Source organism: Marmota monax, unplaced genomic scaffold, assembly GCF_021218885.2.
Source record: "Marmota monax isolate L192 unplaced genomic scaffold, Marmota_monax_Labrador192_F-V1.1 WCK01_AAM20220418_F8-fsc00079, whole genome shotgun sequence".
Classification (NCBI taxonomy): domain Eukaryota; kingdom Metazoa; phylum Chordata; class Mammalia; order Rodentia; family Sciuridae; genus Marmota; species Marmota monax.
In genome coordinates this window covers 2,530,748-2,536,668 of record NW_026694099.1, presented here as the reverse complement: position 1 = coordinate 2,536,668, position 5,921 = coordinate 2,530,748, and positions in this window count along the sequence as shown.

Genomic DNA, 5,921 nt, shown 5'->3' with positions numbered 1-5,921 from the left:
CTGCTTTTTTGGATCATGTGAATGAAGTCTGTTTTGCCATGCTTTTACTTTCTGCCTCTGGATGTCTTACCTCTAAGATGAGTCTCTTTTAAACAGACTATTGTTTGATCATGTTGTTTATCCATTCTGCTAATCTGTGTCTTTTAAAGGGGAGTTGAGACACTTAACATTAGGCATTCATATGGATTTGTGTTTATGATTTCCTGCATTTTGCTTTTTTTTCATTGCTATATTTTTCTTGTATTGATTCTCATTTAGTGGATTATTCTTCAACTGAACTTCCTCTAATTTGGAGCTCTGGGGATTGTTTTGTAGTTCCTCTATGCACAATTTGTCTTTGAATATTCTTTTAGTGCTAGCTTTGTGCTCATGAATTGTTTTAGCTTATTCCTGTCGTGGAAAGTTTTTATTTCCCTCTCAAAATTGAAATGAAGCTTTCCTGATATACTAACCATGGCTGGCTGTTGTTTTCTTTTAGGGCTTGGAATATCTCACTCCTCCTTGATTTTAGAGTCTGAATTGAGAAATCAGAAGTGAGCATTATTGGTTTGCTTCTAAATGTGATGTGGTGTTTCTCTCTTGTGGGTTGTAATACTCTTCCCTTACTTCTATCTTAGACATTTTGATTATGATGTGTCTTGGCAAGCTCCTCATTTGTCTAGGTATCTTTGGGGTCCTTCAAGTGTACTATATGTGGATGTTCTTCTTGTTTCTTATATGGGAGAAGTTTTCTGGAACTATCTCCTGGAAATGTTCTTTGTGCTTTTACCTTTCATCTTCATATTTCTTCTATCCCAATGATTCTCAAGTTTGGTCTTTTAATGTTGCCCCAAAATTCTTGTATATTCTGGTCATCTTCTATAATTTTTCTCTTTATTGCCTTTTGTGTGCTCACGATCATATAGGTTTGCTTTCAATTCCTGAAGTTCTGTTATTAAGGACTGACCTATATTTTCTATGCAATCTAATCTGTTAGTGATGCTTTTAACTGTGTTTTTAATTTGATGAATTGTGTCCTTCATGTCTAAGCATTCTTATTGGCTTATTTTTACTATTTCTATTTCTTTTTTAAGCTCTTTTTTATCTCCTGAAATTGCTCCCTGATTCCTTCCTTGGATCTTCTTTTAGTTCAATGGACATTTTAATAATTTATTTCTTATCATCTTTTGGGGGGTTTTCATCCACCATGCTATCAGTGGCTTCTTTTGTTGAGGTATTGTGAATTTTGGTGTAATGCCAAGGGGTGAGACCTCAGTACCCTCTCAGATTGCCCCTCCTTGGTTCCTTGTTGTTGGTTTGGGGCTTTTGTGTCCTCACTTCTTTGAATTGAAGTAATGTCAGAGCTCAGGAGGAGAAGACTGTGTGTGAAGGGAGATTCGCTGTTGCTGGTTGAGATCTGAGTATTTCTCAGCTGCCAGATATCTACTCTGTGCTCTTGAAGTGCCCCAATCTCTTCTCAGCTTCTTTAGAGAGAAAAGAATCTAGGAATGACACTAATGTCAGCAGAAAATGTACAACTTTATGTTAAATATCTGGTATCTAGTTCAGTTGCTACTTAGGTATCATTGCTACCTAAGTAGTAATGGTGGTTTCTGCATTTAACAATAATACCAACAATAAATATATAAATATTCATTATCTAACTTATATATATATACAAATGTTTAATAAACTCTTGATCTAGTTCGTGTATATTTACTAAATATATATTTACTTAATAAATATACATTTTATGTATATACATTTTATGTATTTATCAAATAAATATATATAGAATATATATTTTAAAATATAAATATTAAGTATATATTTAAATACATATTTTTATGTGTTTAGTAAATAAACACATAAAAATATCTATTTAAATATATACCTATTACTTATAGTAAGTAAATAAGTATATATAGATTATATATTTTAAAATACATACAATAAGTATACATTTAAGATATATATATATATATATACATATATATGTGTGTGTATGTGTGTGTGTGTGTATATATATATATATATATATATATATGTTAAATATATATGAACTAAATCAGGAATTTAACTGAAGATGTCTACTATTTTATCGGGTATATTGATGATCACCCCAATTCAAGTGGTGGATATCACATAGTCTAATTATTAGTGTTGGTTTTTGTCTTCTCTATTCTTTGTATTAAAGGATAGCTGAAGATTGAGTGGCATTATTCCACTTGTGGAGTAAAGTTTATTGTCTTTGGTAGAGTTTAGTTCAGCAACAAAGCCTCTAACTTGTGAACTTTATATATACCTATAGGTACCCAGAACATTACAGAATGGGCAAAGTAAGCAATACTAACGATGATTTCAAAGGATACACAGCATTAAAATAAATACCCAATTCCTACTGTGATGTCTCCAAGGTTAATCACCATCAATAATAAGAAATGGAGGGTTCAGCAGTTGTCAACTGTTAAAAAACAATAATCATAAACTATATTTTGCTTCAAAGAAAACAGAAGGTGTCAACTATATCATCCACAGTACCAATGATTATATCAGCACTATCGGAGGAGATCAGAGTTTATAAGACAATTAGTTTTGAAAGATGGTAAAAATACACTTTGGGGGAAAGAAAATACATTGGGAAATTAGAAAGGACTGCCCAGTTTCAAAAAGTGAATAGAGAGAATGCAGAAGAGATGTAGCATGTGATGTTTATGTAAGACAATGGGAAAATTGAAGAAGCAAAGTATTGGGAGAGAGGAAGAGAGAAAAATAGAATTTGGCCATTAGTAGGACAAGGTAAGAGAGAAAAAGAAATAAACATGAAAATAATACAAACCAAACCAAAATATATAATAAAAAGCCTAAACCCTCAAAAGATAATATTAGAAAAAAATTATAATTGAAAATCCTCCAAATGAAAGAAAAAATACTTATGTTCCTAACCATGAGCACAGCCAGATTTCACATGTACGCATGCACACACATAAACACACACACACATAAACACATGAGAACTATTAGAAATAAACAAATAATGATCTCAAAGGAATGAAGGAAATATCTCCACTGAGATGGTCAAAATAGTTGACCATATTGGGTGGTCACTGTCCATTTCCAACAATCTTTGTTTCTGTTTTTCTAGAGCTATGTGCTGATATGGTAAGGGTTGGAGATTTTTGTATTGTTCTATGGTTGCCGATTGGAGCAGATTAAGATTGAAGCTGTTTGATATAAGATTCAGCTTCCCTTCTACCAGTGTGAGTTGAGATGGGTTAGGATGTTCTATCAGATGGCATTTTATCCATTTGGACTTTTTCAGTCCCCTCCCAGCATACAGTTTCGGCCACATTTTATGAGGAGAGTTCTAGCAGGTGGCATTGGGGTCTAATCAGGCCTCAGCGTCTATGTTGGGTGAGGCTTGCTTTCAAGAGATTATTCCACTTCTCCCTAGGGCTTGACAGTAGCCCATCTCTAGTGTGAGTTTGGTTCTCAGGAGCTCCAAAGGAAAACAACAGTGGGGTTAAGGGGCTGGTCCTCCACTCACTGCAGACCAGGGGCACAGCCTTCCCAAGCTTATTTTATAAGTGTACTTATTCCCCCCCCCACACTCAGAATCCCATCCCACACCAACTGGGCACATGAGCTGCCAGACACAAAGGAGAAGTGAACTGAGTTCACCTTCACCCTTCCAATTTGAATCCACTTGTATATATTCTACTCCAAGCCTATTTCACTCACATATTTCATCCATCAAAAACTAAATATACTTTCTTCTCAGCAGCACATGGATCGGTCTCTAAAACAGACCATATATTATGCCACAAAGTATTTCTCAGCAAATACAAAAAAATACAGATGCTAACCAGAATTCTATCTAATCATAATGGAATGAAACTAGAAATCAATGATAAATTAAAAAATAAAAGCTCCTCCAACACCTGGTGACTATATAATAACTTATTGAATGAACAATGGATAGCAGAAGACATCAGAGAGGAGATTAAAAAATTCTTAAACCACCGGTACAGAATAGAGGACACAGACAAACCCACATAAACATAGTTATGTCATACTAGACAAAGGTGACAAAAAGATTCACTGGAAAAAGATAGCCTATTCAACACATGGTGCTGGCAAAACCGGAAATCCATATGTTGCAAAGTGAAATTAAACCTCAATCATCCTGCACAAAAATCAACTGAAAGTGAATCAAAGACTGAGGCACTAGAACAGAGACTCTGTGCCTAATAGAAGAAAAAATAGGCCCAAATCTTTATTATGTCGACCTAGGATCTGACTTGCTTAACAACCGTCCTAAAGGGAATGAAGTGAAATCAAGAATCAATAAATGGTACGGATTCAAATTAAAAAGCTTCTTCTCAGCAAAGTGATAATCAGTAAAGTGAGAAGAGAGGCTACAGACTGGGAGAAAATCTTTACCACATGCACCTCAGATAAAGTATTAATTCTCAAACATATAAAGAACTCAAAAAACTTAACACCAAAACAACAAATAACCCAATTACAAAATGTGCTAAGGAATTAAACAGCCTCTTCACAGGAGAACAAATACAATCCACCAACAAATATATGAAAACTTGCCCACACCAGCCCACACAGGTGGCCTGGGTCCACCCCTCCACCAGCAGGCACCCACCAGAACCCAGTGTCCAGCACAGGACCACCTCTTCCAACCAGCAGACTACCACAGGGGTCCAGGCCCAGCCCAGATCCATCCACACTGACTTGTGCAGAATCCAAGTCCAGGATAGGTCCGAGTTTGCCCTCCCCACACACACCTTGGAGCCTAAGCCTAACCAACTTCCACCTTGGGACACCATAGCCTTCCCTACAGAGTAGCCCCTAACTTTTTGACAACACACACAGCCTAGAAGCAGCTGCATCTCAGAGCAGGCATCCCAAAGGGAGTGTGAGGTCCACTCTTTCAGCCCCACCTCTGTAAGACATTGCTTCCACTGGATGTCTTAACTATTATCTCAAGTTACCTCTGCTATTGCCACCATTAACTTTACAAGCAGTAGCATACATTGAGGGACACCAGCAGGGTATGGAAGCCCAACATCAAGGTGAGATACGGAAATTATGCAAGGGTACTACAAGAATATAGGGTAGAAACTGTAACATCTCAGATCCCCACTGCAAGAATGGAAGACACATAGACAACATGAAAAACCAAGGTCGGAAAGTGCCCCAAACAAACCAGGATACTATAATAACAGAATCCATGAATAGCAAAGTTGATACAATGTCAGAGAAGAAGTTCATACTTAAAATGACCTGTGAATTAACGATTGACCTTAAGGAGCAATTACAGGCAAAAATTGATCACTCCAACAAAGACATAAGAGAGTAAATACAAGTAGCAAAAGATTACTTCAAGAGAGAGAGAGTAGAAGAGGAGCAGCGACCTGCTGAGAGGCAGAGCCGCCCCCTCCCCCTGCACCGGCAAGGTAGAGGGAACTGTGACCACGCACAGAGCAGGCCCAGCGGCCTGCTGAGGGGCAGAGCCACCCCCCACCCCCCGCGCCTGCCAGGTGACCACCGACAGAAAAGGCCCAGTGGCCCGCGGTGGGACAGAGCTTCCAATCACTCCTGCAAGGTAGGCGGGCCTGCGACCCACAGGCAGAAGAGGAGCAGCGTCCTGCTGAGAGGCTGAGCCGCCCCCTCCCCCTGTGCCGGCAAAGTAGAGGGAACTGTGACCATGCACGGAGCAGGCCCAGCGGCCTGCTGAGGGGCAGAGCCGCCCCACACCCCCCGCGCCTGCCAGGTAGGGGAACTGTGACCATCGACAGAAAAGGCCCAGTGGCCCGCGGCGGGACAGAGCTTCCAATCACTCCTGCAAGGTAGGCGGGCCTGCAACCCACCAGAAGAAGAGGAGCAGCGGCCTGCTGAGAGGCAGAGCTGCCCCCTCCCCCCAG